This window comes from Rhinopithecus roxellana, chromosome 18, assembly GCF_007565055.1.
Source record: "Rhinopithecus roxellana isolate Shanxi Qingling chromosome 18, ASM756505v1, whole genome shotgun sequence".
Lineage (NCBI taxonomy): Eukaryota > Metazoa > Chordata > Mammalia > Primates > Cercopithecidae > Rhinopithecus > Rhinopithecus roxellana.
The window spans coordinates 88100740-88117479 of NC_044566.1; the positions used below are offsets into that span (position 1 = coordinate 88100740).

Genomic DNA, 16740 nt, shown 5'->3' on the forward strand with positions numbered 1-16740 from the left:
GGGTCTGTTATTCCAGCAGCTCACCTACCCTTTCAGAGTAAGGGGTAGGTAATTTTAAATCTGTTTGAAAAGATATAGTCTCTTATTCATGTCTTAGAGATATAAGGGTCAGGCAATGTTTTGTGTGTTGTTTTCATCTTTAAAAAATTTAAACATTTCAGTTTATCCTTTATATTAGATTTAAATAAAATAATTTGGTTTTCAACAGATATTTTATTACTGAAATTCTTTTTAAAATAACATAATCGAAAATTGATTTAATTACCTTCTTGAGATTAGCAATGTTTTGCTTTTATGTTAGAAGCCTTGAAAAACATAGCATCAATAATAATATGTTTTTCTTCAAGATACTATAGTTTTCAAGATGCAGTTCAAAAGTTCATTACCATTTGTTAAAAAAACTGACTTTTTCATATTTAATCATTTAACCAAGCATAAATTAACCAATAAAATGAAGGAGGGTATTTTTTCTGACAGTTTTGTTTTATACTTTTAATCATTCAGTAGAAAAAAAAATCATCATCATTTAGCTCTCATAAAAATTAGCTCTTTTTTTTCAGATAAAATAAGAGGATGGTGATATGATTGCCTTAGATTTAATGTTTATTAACTTTTTGATTAAGCCCTTGTTTTTTCTCTATTATCAGATTACTCTTATTATTGTCATTATTAAGGAAATTCAAATGATTAAAAATATTAAAATCTGTCATTAATATACAAGGATAAATGAAAGTGAATAAATTCTGCAGTGCCTTTGCATTCTTCTTTATCATCATTATCACCATCAGTACTTCTTGCTCCTTTTCGGCATGCTCAGAAAGTAGGTAGAGTTTTTAAAACACATGGAGTAAACTTCCTAGCTATCATTCATTTTGCCTTATTAATTATATAATGATATAACTTTCTTTATGATGCCATGAAAAATAATAATATTTCTGAAATACACGTCGTGAATTCAACCAATTTCTATGTTCAATGCATATAATTTATTCCTTCACGGACCTTGTTTTTTCTGTTCTTTTGAACCATCTTTCCTTCCAGTAGGTTTGAATAACTAGATGACTTTTGCTTGTAAAAATGAAATAGAGTGTGACTGACTATACTGACATGAAATGATACAATCATTATAAAAAAACTCAAATCTAGGTTTGTATGACTTTTGATAAATAGTCATCTATCTTATTTATGCAATAATACAAAAATGTTGTGCCTTTTTAAATAACTTTGTAGAGTTAGAATTTTTCAAATGTATTTATAATCATATAAGTTTTATGGCTGAATTTCTAAAGAATTAATGTATTTAAGATTACAAATAAAAATTAAATAATTTAATAAAAACATAATTAGTCTCCTCTAATTAATGCTACGTATTAAGACCTCAGGAAATGTTTTCTGGGTATTATCTGTGCTATTTTAAATTAATAATCAATTTCTACTTTATCCTCAACAATGTAAGAAATTTTTCATAAATTCATTATTAGAATGATGGAGTTTATAATGACATTGAAGATTACCAACGTCAATATATTTATACTACAGAGTGGGGAAAAACTCTAAAATGTAATGACTATTAAGGTAATAGCAGTAAGTCTCAAATGGAGTCAAGTTCTTGTACCACTCTTAGTTTTTCTCTCTCCCTTTGTTTGCCTGATACTTTACTGAAATAAATACTCAGTTACTTTGTTTTGTACAGAGGAGCTGAATAAATAAAATATCTGACAACAAGGTATGCAGTCATTACTTTAGAATGACACCATTTGATATAAAAAAGCCTATCACAAATTTAAGACAAATATTCAGCTAAAGTTAGTTATTTTATTAATTAAATTTTGTCTAAAAATGGAGAAAAATGTCAGAACAAAATGTAATGGCATTTTTATAAATAAAGAAAAATGGAAACACACAAATGTCTTACAAATGGCAGATTAAATGAAGTTTTATATGTAATTATTGAGGATTCATGGCTACAATGCATTAGGGATACCATTACATTTTTAGAATTTGAATATCTAGAAAAACTTTTATATAATATCATTGAGATAACTCATTTTTAATCTCAAAACAGGGAAAACATTTTTATAAGACGTAGTACCAATGTAAACTTAGCAAGGTTCCTGGTTTTCTGCTTATTGTTTAGTCCTGTTATTTAAAGAACTTTGTCTTCAGTTTTATCATAAAGGATTTTAATTACTACTCAACAGAAAGTATCTGAGTAAATAAAATTATCTTAGCAAGGAAATGTTTCCTGGATGACTGTTAATTAGAGTTGCACAGGCTTTAACTCCAGTTCATATTTATTAGTAAACTCTAAAACAAAAGGTTATTTGTATGACAAATAAAAAGTATTGATAAATAAAGGGATTCAGGATTACTCTTTTGATACTAAGAAAATGTGGGTAACTTTTTTCTGCTTCCACATTTGTTATTTTAGGAAAAAAATATATGGATAATATTTTTTCCCAAATGATTTTGACTTTTTTCCCTGATATTTACATTTATTTTACTGACATAAAGTAAAACCAAGCAAACAAACAAAACTCAGCAAGAAAAACTCTAGTTTATGTAGAAAGGAAAAGGGAAAAAAGACAAACATCCAACATTTTGATGTATACTGGAATGTTTCTCTGTGTCTATTTATATAACAAAATGGAACACAACCTACAATATTATGTATGTGTAAAATTACAAAATTGTATGCTAGATCTATTTATATTTATTTACCCCAAAATATAATAGGAACCTATTCCCATATGTGGAACTTTAGAGAAAAATATTTCATATTTTTACATGTTGCAGGATTTCTGAACAAAAATTGCTGGAACCAGGAGTAACTTAAGAAAGCAACACACCAAATTAATTGAAGATTTGGATTTATCCATATTCTGAAGGCAATTGCAGAATTATTATTTATAACAATTGTGTGTATATTTATTGAGAGGTGTTGGGGATAATCTCTTGTATGCATAGCATTATCATTACGAAAGTTTTAATCAGTGGTAGATTGGTTTGAGATACACATGAAAGGTGAAGTAGTCAGGTAGGTACTGGATATGACACTTATTTGGTAAAGGTACGATCATAATGATAAAAACTGCAATGTGAGCTTGTTGCACTGAGCATCTTTGTAATAATATGATTAGAGGTAATTCAGGGAATTTAACCGTCAACATGAAGCATGCTATGGTAGGCAGAGAGCCTATGTAGCATCTTGATAGAGATTCTTATTTCTTGAAGCCACATTGTAAACTTTGCTCAAAATTAGGACTATGACATAAGTTTGAAAGTAAGAAAATGACAAAGGAGAGGATATGTTTAACTGAAACAGGTCCTCTTTGCTAATGTCAGGTTTCAAAAGACAAAATAGAAAACAGCAATGTGAAATAAGGAATTGTCCATTGATGAACTTAAGAATGAGAAACACTAAATTTCCTCAGTCCCTCAGTGTATCTCTTTCTCAGATCTCCTTGTCACCTCAATTTTGTCTTTCTAGAAAACCCATTTGTTATCATTTATGAATTAGTAAAGATTCATACCACTATGTGAATAAAGCCACTCACAGAAAGTGGCAACCAAGAGTATTTCCCAAAGTTATGCCCACTAAGACAGTTCCCCTTTATCTGTCCTTTATTTATTATTTATTACCTTCATGGCCATTGGTAAGTGGAGCTGTAAGGTAGCCTACATCATTTTAATACCTGAGTCAAGGTCAAGGATTTTATTTAAAAATACGGAGTTAATTAGTGGAAGGTCGAAGGCCATATCTAAAGGTAGACAAGTTAGAAGTCAATTTTCTATTTCCATGTATATTTCAATTCCTCAGTTTATGGATCTTCTCTCTCCTAAGAGATGTAGTAAGGAAAAGGTGGGATAAAGTTTGTATTTAAGAAATCTATTTTATCAATCTTATTATTGTAAATCTTTTAATTTAAATGTCTACATTTTGCCAGAAAAGTTATAGCACGTATACTTCATTAGTAAGTCACTATTTTCAGGCTTTGTTCATCTGACCAAGGAATGTATGTGATCAATTTTAAGACATGCGAGGTAGCTTATATTAATTCCTGAATCAAGGATAGTGGATTTTGTTGACAAATGTGGAGTTAATTAGTGGAAGGTTGAAGACCATATACGATGGTAGACAGGATAAAAGCCAATTTTCTGTGTTTATGTATTTTTGTCTTGTTGTCCAATTAATGGGACTTAATAGGTCAAAGAGTAAGGCCACCACTTTCCAGGTCTTCCTCCAGTTGTAAGTTAGCCATAGTCCTGTGTAAGTTTACCTTTTTTCATTTCTTTTTTTTTTTTTTTTTGAGACGGAGTCTCGCTCTGTCGCCCAGGCTGGAGTGCAGTGGCCGGATCTCAGCTCACTGCAAGCTCCGCCTCCCGGGTTTACGCCATTCTCCTGCCTCAGCCTCCCGAGTAGCTGGGAATACAGGCGCCCGCCATCTCGCCCGGCTAGTTTTTTTGTATTTTTTAGTAGAGACGGGGTTTCACCGTGTAGACCAGGATGGTCTCGATCTCCTGACCTCGTGATCCGCCCGTCTCGGCCTCCCAAAGTGCTGGGATTACAGGCTTGAGCCACCGCGCCCGGCCTTTCATTTCTAAACTAGATATCATTTTTGTTATCTACTCAAACACATTATTCAAGCAATTTTCCTTTTTATCTTTCTTTTTTTCTCTCTAACTTTTCCATTTTTCTCTCATTAAAAAAAATAAAAATGTTTTTGTGGTCCCACAAATTATCTTAAAATCTCTTTGCTCTTTACTGCCAAAACTCTTCCAAAAGGTCATTGCTTTCTCTGTCTGTAATTTTTCTTATTTATTCCTTAAGCTCACTTCAGTCTGGATCTCACTCCTTCCCACTCAATGCCTTTAAGAACAGCAGTCTCGTTTTTGTATATGGAACATGATATTATGGCTCTTACTAAACCAGGTTCCTTTGAATTTATTTGTGACTTGCACCTCATCTCTTTCATGTCCTTACTCAATGTTATCTTCTTATTGAAGGCTTCCCTGACCACCCTTTTAAAATATTAATTCATCGTTCTTTCTCCAAAAATGCTACATAATTTCCTTAATTTTTATAGTGTACATTTTTGCTTAATAAAACATGTTCTATTAAACAAAGTTTTTTTTATCAGTTTTGTTTATTGCTGTATCTCTAGCACTTAGAATAGTTTCTGGCACATGAGAAATTATCAGCAAATATTTGTTGAATCAACTACAAAATGGTATATTTCTAATAATAAAATTGTGTTAATATATCATAAGAAAGTTCTAATATTATTTTTAAAATTGTAACTATTTCAATGGCTTCACAACATTCTGTTATATATGTTTACTATTAGATATTTGACTATATAATAATTGTTTGATATTAATATTACTGTTTTATCTTATTATAAAATAATATATGTAATTATTTTGCCTATGGTCTGTGCTTTGACATTTAAGATTTGTAGAAATCTACATAACCATGTACAATTATTTTAAAAATTAATAAATATTGAAAACATTGGATTATTAACAGAATACTCAGGAAAAGCTGATCAATTAAAAATAAAATAAAAAGTTGATACAGATTTTTATATCAAGATTTTTTTCTTACTAGTATGATCTAAAACGTTTTTAATGTTAAAATAAATGTGATGTTTTGGTACAATATCTATATTAATAATTGGCAAGAGTTTCAGTTTCCTTTTTTGTTGTTGTTCAATGTTTGTGTGTCATAATCACACCAAGAGCTTGGAGTTCAGTAAAAATAGAAGGTAGTGGAAAAACCCATTATATTCCACACATTTTACCATTTGTAAGGCCTTTGAAAATCAATTTATCTAATTTGCATAATGGCACTTAAAATTAGGATTCTATACTCTTTCTTGTAGTTGATCAAATAAAACTCTAAGATGATAAGTAGAATTTGTACAAAACATAGTGGTACTCCATTACAGAGTACAAATACTCTGATTGTAATTCAAGTATTACTTGAGTTCATTTTTGAGAGCAGTATTTCATGTCTAAGGACCAATATTTCATATACATGATATAGCATTCTATGTTAGAAGAAAAACTACAATTCTTTCTGTTCACAAATATAGAAATTGGTGACTCAATTTCTCACTTTCAGTCATTTAAGTTTATGAACATTGCTTATTTTGTGATAAGCTGTTCTCCATGAAAATATTTCGTGCTACGTGAGGTGATGCATTTGTAATTAGCTAAATTTAACCATTCTACAATGTATATACACTTTAAAACATCATGTTGTGCATTATAAAAACATGCAATGTTACCTGTCAATTTTTTAAAAATTAATTTTGTATTCCAAATTTATGTTTTTATTTAAGGCTTATGGTATGATCAGTCTTTATAACAATTAGTGTTGAGTCTACTTTTGCAGTTTAAAGAGCTAGTCTGTTTTGATATTCATAATATATTTTATTTGTATTATTTTGTCTAAGAAACAATTATCATGAATTTTAAAACTTATTATATAACGGAAATCACATAGTCAAAGTGTTAAAGCGGTCATTTTTGATACAAATTAGCAAAATATATAGAAAATAAAAATAGTAAGTTGTGGTGCTTCATCTAAATGGACAACTGCTACTCTCCTCAAATGGATTCTTACTTGCTGAGATCGTGAGCCTATTTTTGCCAATTTTGGAGAGAAACAAAAAAGCATGCTTTTATATGAAATATCATAATTTTATGTGTGTTAATTAAGTTTCTTTTTAAAAACACTGAATGTCAAATAGATTACTTACTGAAGTGCCAGTCTGGTTCTGTTCACTGGCAACCAACTTGCAAAACTGTCATATAAGAAATTAAGATGTTTGTTCTGGCCTATGTCATTTCTACAAGTATGGTAACAACATTTAAAACATCTGCCAAATGATAAGAGCATATCTAGTAATTTTAAATCGAATGATATAGTAATTGCAATGTTATCTCAAAGAGATAGGATACTCTGTTAAGGATCTCACTAAACATGATGGAGATTTAATTATGGCCAAGTGCTGTAAATACAAAGTCACAAGCCTTGACCCTGGATTTCTTCAGAAATTCAAGTAATCTTTTACTCTTCTACAGTAATCTTATTTGAGGAGGGTTAAAATAAGTAATGTTTAATATTTCTAAAAGACAAATTAAACAGTAGTATTTTTGTAGCTCATAATTTTAAAACAATTATTTTCCTTTTTATATGTAAACATGATAGTGTAAAATGTTTTCTTAAAAATTTTCAAAACAGTCTCACAAAACTGTTGTTCAGTTAATTCTCAGCTCTCAGTGTTTTCTTTCTCTTTCTTTCTTTTGCTTTCTTGCTTTCTTTTTTCCTTTTCTTTCTTTCTTTCTTACTCTTTCTTTCTTTCTTTTTTTCTTTCTTTCTTTCCATCTCTCTCTCTCTCTCTCTGTGTGTGTTTAATTACATTCATTCTATGAGGGTAGTAGAAATTACACTGAAAGAATACCATTGATATTGATAATCAAAAAAATCAAACTTTTGGGGATTAAATAATTATTCTCAAAATATAATCTCTAATTTGGAAAAATATAATTTAATATTACAGACTTTCTTTGATTCTCAATCAGTTATTTTGATATAGCCAAAGCTTATGCTTTAGTCAAATAAGAAGTATGTTTAGACTGACATCATGATGGCATCATATCCTATTGAGAGACAGGACTAGCTGGATTTCCTAGACCTACTAAGAATTCTTAAGCCTAGCTGGGGAAGGTGACCACACCCACCTTTAAACACGGTTTGTAACTCAGTTCACACCCCACCAATCAGGTAGTAAAGAGGGCTCACTAAAATACAAATTAGGCTAAAAGCAGGAGGAAAAGAAATTGTCAGATCATATATCACCTGAGAGCATGGGGGAGGGGCAATGATCAAGATGAAAACCCAGGCATTCAAGCCGGGAGCGGCAAACCCCTTTGGGTCCCCTCCTATTGTATGGGAGCTCTGTTTTCACTCTATTAAATCTTGCAACTGCCCACTCTTCTGGTCCGTGTTTGTTACGGCTTGAGCTGAGCTTTTGCTTGCTGTCCACCACTGCTATTTGCAGTCTTCACAGACCCTCTGCTGACTCCCACCCCTCTGGATCTGGGCAGGGTGTCCGCTGTGCTTCTGATCCAGCAAGGCGCCCATTGCCACTCCAGATGAGGCTAGAAGGTTGCCATTGTTTCTGTATGACTAAGTGCCCAGGTTTGTCCTAATCTAGCTCAACACTAGTTGCTGGGTTCCACGGTTCTCTTCCGTGACCCATGGCTTCTAATAGAGCTGTAAGACTCACCGCATGGCCCAAGGTTCCATTCCTTCGAATCCGTGAGGCCAAGAACCTCAGGTCAGAGAACAAAAGTCTTGCTGCCATCTTGGGAATGGCCTACCACCATCCTGGGAACTCTAAGAGCAAAGACACGCCTGTAACACTATTTATTTATTTATTTATTTATTTATTTATTTATTTATTTATTCCAAAACAGGATCTCACTCTGTCTCCCAGACTGGAGTACAGTGATGTTATCTCAGCTCAATTGATCTACCTCCTGGACTCAAGTCATCCTCCCACCTCAACCTCCCAAAGTGCTGGGATTACAGGCATGAGCCACTGCACCCAGACCCTATATATATATATTTTATATTTTTATAATTCAAACAGTTCTTTTAGATCACACAAATGAAATATTTTGAATGTTTTCTATTGACTCAGTAGCTTGATTCTAAACCTACTGTTCACTAAAAGCCTTGTCTTTACTTCTAGATTATAATAAGAAATTAATACATAAACAGGCATTTTGTTCTATAGAGTAGCTATAAATCCTAATTTTTTAATAATTCTTTTCAATGTTTTCAAGTTATAGCTACTTAAATACCAGGCATGTCAAGTGTCACTTAACAGTCTACACAACAGACATATAAGAGCAGTGCAATCTAGGGTAATGATACCACACAAGAGCTTTAACATATTTCTAAATTTCTGAAATATTATCATATATTGGTTTGACAGTGGTTTATATAGTTAAGATGTACCAGAACGTTTTTAATTTTGTACATAGAATATATTATTCATTATGTGAAAGCATAGACTAGAATATAACCATTAGAAAAAATAATCCAAAATTATGGTTGCAATTTTATTAACTAGCTAATTCAAAAGATGTCTAGTATTAATGAAATATACTATACACTTCATGTAAATGATCCCCTTTTTAAAAGTTGCAAATCATTTGTACAAAATGGCGTTTGCATGACCATTGACTTTAAACTCAAAATTCCAAGTGAAAATAGCTTGTGCATAAAAGGGAATTCACTGACCCATAGTCAGAAATTACCCCAATGTTGTGTGTTTAACCCAATACACATACAGGATTGACATCAAGAATCTCCCTCTCCTTTTTCTTTTAATGCTTCTTTTCTGAATGTTGGTTTCCCCTCCAGTTAGATTTTATCTTTTGACCAATGACAGCCTTTGAGGTATGAATCTGACATACAGCAAATATAGATACATTTTTTATCCCAATTCCAGTTTAATGAAAAAAAAAATCCTAAAACTGGAAACTGCTATGAGTCAGCTCAAGCAGGATAAAATTTATGAGCTACCAGGTCACTGGTTCTATCCATCTTATACTTTATGATGCTTCAAGACATGAGATTTAGTATTTCCAGGAAGTCCCACTTGTTGTCATGCATATACTTGCCCATTTCACTGAGAGATACAACAGTATTTTCCCTCTTCGGAATAAGTGACCTAATATGCTAACCACACTGACTTCCTCTACAAATAAACCTACTATTCCTGAAATCACTATAAAAAGCATATCTGAAAGACAAAATAGGAGAAAATTCCTCCAGGTATTTTTCCACTGAATGACTAGAGGTGCTTTGTTAAAATGAATACAGGTTCGTTTGCAATATCTGATATTTCAATCAGATGCAATTGGATAAAAAAATTTAATATATGTTGAATGTATAAGAAACATGTAGATATCATAATAACCTATCTGCTAATTCACACTGAAGTGTGAATCATGGAGCAATCTTCATGTAGCCTCTCTTCATGACTACCAACATCACTCAACAGTTCCATTGTTTTGCTTCCTAAATCTCTTCCTAATGTAGCTAATGTTATTTGATTTTCATGAAAACAATCACTTTTATTTTTCATGAATACAGTAAATATTTAATTTGTCTTTCTATGTCCCTTTCAACTTAGTCTCCATGTTGTTACTAAGGTGATCTTTGCAGAAAGGAAATTTGATAAGGACAGCTTATTGATATATTTTCTTTAAATTAGACCACGTTCTAATCATGACTAAATTATTAATCCCAGCCTAGTTGTTTCCGGAGCCTCAGATTAAATATACTCTACTTCTAATATTTCTCTCCCTTTAAATATCATTTTGGCATTTCTGAGTTAACACAAACTTTCTAATACAATTTTGTAGAAGATTTCCCTTTGGAATAATTTGGGACATGCCTAATTTTCAGAATACTTCAAAACATATAATGGTAGGTGTTTATTCCAATTACATAGGACCTTGCTAATCACAACTTGTCAATAATAAATTGGAACATACAGAACCATTGTTGTATTAATGTAGAATAAAAAGTTATTAGTTACAATAAAAATGATTATGGGAGGTTCTACCTTCAAAAGATGAATACATAATTTTGTTTGTGGGAAAATAATTTTTTTTTTTTTGCTCACTTTCATCTACAAGAATCTAAAAGGGGAGGAAATATTTATATTGCCAATTTTTTCCAGTTCTTTTAGACATGACTCTAAATATAGATAACTCTAATTAACTGATTCTGTTCAGTAGATCCCAATATAGCATCTGTAAACAGAAACCCACAGTTGAAGAGTATGGGGGTACTTTATTTTTTTTAACTTTTGGGTCCAGAGATACATGCGCAAGTTTGTTACATAGATAAATGTGTGTCATGGGGGTTTGTTGGAAAGATTTTTCATCACCAGGTATTAAGCCTGGTATCCATTAGTTATTTTTCTGGATCCTCTCCCTCCTCCCATCCTCTACCCTCCAACAGAGCCCAATGTATTTTGTTTCCCCTCGTGAGTTCAAGTGTTCTCTTCATTCACTCCCACTTATAAGTGAGAACACGCAGTATTTGCTTTTCTGTTCCTGCATTAGTTTGCTAAAGACAATGTCCCCAAGCTCTATCTATATCCCTGCAAAGGACATGATTGCATTCTTTTTATTGCTGTATAGTATACCATGGTGTTTATATATCACATTTTCTTTATCCAGTCTATGATTGATGGACATTTAGGTTGATTCCATGTCTTTGCTATTGTAAATAGTGCTGCAGTAAACATATGTGTGCATATATCTTTAAAATAGAATAAATTATATTCCTTTGGGTATATAACCAGTAATGAAATTGCTGGATCAAAAGGTGTTTAAGAAACCTTTAGTTTCTGTCTTTTGGTATTTATGAAACTGCCACAATGTCTTCTACAATGGTTGGACTAATTTACACTCCCACCAACAATGTATAAGCATTCCTTTTTCTCCACAGCCTTAACAGCATTTGTTATTTTTTGACTTTTTAATAATACCCATTCTGACTGGTGTGAGATGGTATCTCATTGTGACTTTAATTCGCATTTATCTAATGGTCAGTGATTTTAAGCTTTTTTTTTTTTTCCATATGTTTGTTGACTGCATGTATGTCTTCTTTTGAGAAGTGTCTATTTATATCCTTTACACATTTTAATGGGGTTGTTTATATATACATACACACACACACACACACACACACATTTGTTTAGATTTCTTGTATTAGATGTGTTTAATATCTTGTTGGATATTAGACCTTTTGCAGATGCATAGTTCACAAAATTTTTCTCCCATTCTGTGGGTTGTCTGTTTACTCCATTGATAGTTTCTTTTGCTGTACAGAAGTTCTTTAGTTTAATTAGATAACATTTGTCGACCTTTGCTTGTGTTGCAATTGCTTTTGGCATTTTCATTGTGAAATCTTTGCTCATACCTGTGTCTTCAATGGTATTACCTAAGTTGTCTTCAAGATTTTTAAATTCTAGAGGAATGGAGAATGTAGAAGCAGATTAATCTCTTGTTCAATTGCAGAGCCACTTCAGGAGGGAAAATGCTAGGAAAATAGATAACGAGAACTTCATCATGGTAACATGGCTGAATGACTTGACAATAGTTTCACTTTTAAGAATTTTGATATTGGAAACCATTATGATCCTGTATATTTCCCCCAAACCTTGAGTAATATCTAATACATACAAATACATAATTTGTGTAAGTGTTATGTGAGAAAACACAATTACAGGAGTTATGTTCTTTGTCTAGTTCTGAGTGGTTAGTTCAATTAGGACAATTAATTGTTGTCATAAAATTACTGATTAGAAACAACTACAGAATCTCAGTGGCATACATAATTTAGTATTTGCTTCTTGTGCATAAGCAGTGCTTAGTTGATGCAGACTTACTTGTTTGTATTTGAAGTATATTTCCTCCTTCTGGATCAGTGAGCTAGCTTAGACACATGTTTTTAAAGATGATAGTGAAAACGTGAAAAAGCAAAGAAAAGCATATCATAATTCTTAAGGTGTAGGGTTGAAACTGGCATACCATCACTATTATCTATACACTATTTCAGTGGCCAAAGCGAGTAAAAAACATGATCCCAGATTTAATAGGCAGATATCTTCACCATTTTAGAAAAAACTACAATGTCCTGTGGAAAAAGCCATGAAGAAAAGGACATTAGAAAAAAAGATGATATAATCTGTTCCACATTCAACTCTCTTGTCTCCATATGGAAATGAAAGTAAATATACTTTGTTCCAAGTTCTTCTCCCTTGTCTCCCATAGAATGTGCAATGGCCCTGGAAAAGGACGAGGCTTCACAACAAGCGATAATAAGGAGTCTAGATGGTTTTAAAATAAATCTCAAAGATGAAAGTGACCAGGAATTTCATTTTAAATTACATCTGAAAAATAGATTTCAAGTGCTTATGAGTTTATGTGCAGCCCAATCTGTTTCTTAAACCAATGATTATCTAAATAATTGAAGCAGCCATGCATGCATCTTCAAAATACCTATTTGTAAAAGAATGGTACAGGCTATTGAAACATGGCTCTTGATTTAACATTACGTAATATTCATAGATAGCTATCTGAAATCATTTTGAGTCTGAGATTGCATTTTCGACCCTTATCTTTTAGACAAGAAGGGAATACCAAAATTATAGTATAAACTTTTAACAGTATATATATTCTTTTTTTAATATTACAGGCAAAGAAATGGTCTACACGTTTTTATGTAAATAAACATCAAAAAGATATGCTCAAATATATGAGTGGTTACAAGCTTGTTTTAGCTAAGAGTGATTCTGAAAGGGAGCTGTCTCATATGTTAGGACATTTCAGTATAGTAGAGACTACATTTAAAAGAATTACTAGAAGTAGCTTCAACAAATGCCAGAGAATGAATGGGAACTGTAGATTTGTAATAGTAGTCAGTTTACCATAGCAAGATGTAGAAATTGTTAAAAAGAACATGAAAGGTGTCAGACGCATAGAAATCAAGTATATTATTTGAAATTTCTGAGGCTGTCCTCTAAAAGTCATTAGTAGTTTACAATTTCAAGTGTTTCAGAGTATGTTACCATTTGTATAACAGCTCTTAAATGTGTATGAGCTTGTAGGTTGAGTAAAGGAGAGTCAGATTTCGGATTTCTAAATGTTTAACTAAGCAGTAAGAAGAAGGCACAGATGCTGCTTCATGGATATTAATATAATGTGTTCTGAAAAAAAAAAAAGAATGGAGATGCATACCATTAAATGAACAAATGATAAACAGGAAAGATCTGAGTAAGGTACCACAGAAGCTCTGAAGAGTGTCATTTTGGGAACAGCATAATACTATTAAAGCACTTTCTTTCAGGAAGTTAACTGAGGAAGAAGGGAGACAGTAAGCCATTATTGCTCTCTTTAAGAAACAGCACAGGAATGAAGTATGCTGGAAATTCCTGCTCAGAATAGGAGAGCTCACGACAGATGACTCAACTATATAAGGTAGTGTCCCCAAATCTCAAGGGGAAGACGTTTACTTACCCCTAAATTAAGTTATCTCCAAGTCAGGTGGCTAGTTGATGAATATGTTCACTTATTTGCTACTACTTTCCAGGGACTGTCACAAGTAAGAGATTTGTAAGCAATACCCGCACCTCTACCATTTAGATAAATTTAGCATATACTAGGTGAATCTAAGGCTCAATACCTTTGAGTCACATACTGCCAGAAATTCAAATCTCTGGTTCAGAGATGGCAAAGAATTTTCGACGCCATGAAAACAATAATGTAGAATTCCAGATAAATTAATCCACATGACAGGAAGCTGGAGCCTTCAGAAATCTTCCCAGCGAGAAGCTCTGGATGGCAGAGTGCAAGACATTTTTAAGAGGGGAGATGGCTAATAAGACACTTTTGCTTTATTTGACAGTTATTTTGAAAAGCTTAAAGAAAATTAATTTGGCTTATGTCTGATTCAAAGCCTGAGTAAGGAGATTAAAAATTCATGGGATATTAGATATTAGTAGGTGGATTGGGAGCAGGAAATTGGATGGAGAGGTGACCATGATTTTGTAAATTTGTGGTAATTGACAAATATTTTGCAGAAGACATCCATTTCATTCTGATTGTAAGATAATGGGAATTGAGCCAACTGTGTTCATATCTTGAAAGTCAGGGCAAACTCAGCTAATATTTGCTTTACAGAGCTTAATGTAATATATCTTAACTCCTTAAATATTAATGCAAAGAACTATATTATGTGTTAAATTACATCTTAATTACATAGTACTCAAAATATATTTTTAAAATTGCAGTGTGTTTTTTTAATATATAACTTGTTTAATACTGTTTTTCAGTACTCAAACAGCATTCAGTAACCGGTTTTACAGCTAAAGAGACTCTCAGTATTCTAAATGCCTGTGATTCATTTCATAAATAAGAAAATGCTTACAGACATTTACAGCCTTTTTGACCATCATGTTGAAGATTTTATGTTTTTGAATTAAAAATAACTAAAAATGAATAGAAAAAATTATTGAATTGGCGAATTCAGGTGGAAAGATCAAAAATTATATATGTTGTATTTGCACTTGACTGCCTGTTTGATGTTCTTACTTGAAAAAGATAATTGTTTAGATGTAAGCTAGTAGTCATCTCTATTATACCAGATTCAGATAGTATTTAGTGTAGAAAGCCCAAATGGGCAGTCAAGGATTTTTTTTTTTTTTTTTTTGAGACAGAGTCTGGCTCTGTCGCCCGGGCTGTAGTGCAGTGGTGCGATCTAGGCTCACTGCAAGTTCCGCCTCCCTGTTCACGCCATTCTCCTGCCTGGGCCTCCAGAGCAGCTGGGACTACAGGCGCCTGCCACCACGCCCAGCTAATTTTTTTGTATTTTCAGTGGAGACGGGGTTTCACCATGTTAGCCAGGATGGTCTCGATCTCCTGACCTCGTGATCGGTCCACCTCAGCCTCCCAAAGTGCTGGCATTACAGGGGTGAGCCACCGCGCCTGGCCAAGGTGATATTTTTAAATGATGTATTACGAAGTTCTCTGCATTTTTATATTTGTTTAAGAGTAATAATGTGCTCATAATCCATAATTTCTGATCATCCATGTTGTTTTGTCAGTATAGTAATATTCTAATTGAGGAGCATAATGGTTGAATTAGACCCTCATTTTAAAAAGAACAATTATTAACATACACTAAACTACACACATGTAAAGTGTACAATCTGATAAGTTTTGACAAATGTATGCATGCCTGAAACCAGCTAGCTACAAAGTTAGATAATAAGCACATCCATTACTCGCTAAAATTTTCATATTCCTTTCCAATCCCTCCCTCCATTTACTACCGCTTCCACCCAAAATGCCCTCAGTAAAGTACTGAGGGCATTTTTCTTTCTTTCTGTTATTTTCTTTCTGTTATTACCTATTAATTTAAATTTCCTGGAACTTAAAAAAATATATAATTATACAGTGCATGCTCTTTGTCTTGTTACTTTCACATATAAATATACTAATTTTGAGAATTCATCAGTGTTCCCATGTATTGTAATAGTTTATTCCATCCATTGCTGAGTAGCATTCTATTGTGTAAATATAACAAGCCTGTTGATAAACCTGTTCTGGACTACATTGGCTATTGATAGGCATTTAGGTAGTTTTTTCTTTTGTTTTTTTTTTTTACTATGATAAATTAAGCTGTTATGAACGTTGGTACACAACTCATTATATGGATGGATATGTTTCATTTCTTTTGGATAAATGTCGGGGGTAGAATGGTTAGGCCATATAGTACATTTGTTTAACTTTTTCAGAAACTGAAAAGTTGGCTTTCAAAGTTGGTGTTCTAGTTGGCACTCCCTGCAGCACTGTATAAAAGTTTAAGCCCCCTTCAGTCTCACCGGGTTTATCTAACTTTAGACTTTAATGGATAGGTAATGATATTTCACTGTGGTCTTAATTTGCATTTCCCTAGTGACAAATGATATTGAACATCATATCATGTGCTTATTTGCTATATCTGTATCTTCTTTGGCAATGTGCCTGTTAAAATGTTGTGCCAGATATTTACTGGTTTATTTTCTTTTTGTTGAGTTTATTTTAATATAACAGCTGTGTTGACATATAATTCACATATCGTACAACTCCCCCTTT

General features: G+C 32.4%; 1 pseudogene; it reads left to right on the plus strand.

Annotated features, from left to right (window-relative positions):
- Nucleotides 1-3168: 3168 nt before the first annotated feature.
- LOC104676450 overlaps nt 3169-16740 on the plus strand; it is a 54861-nt pseudogene continuing 41289 nt past the window's right edge.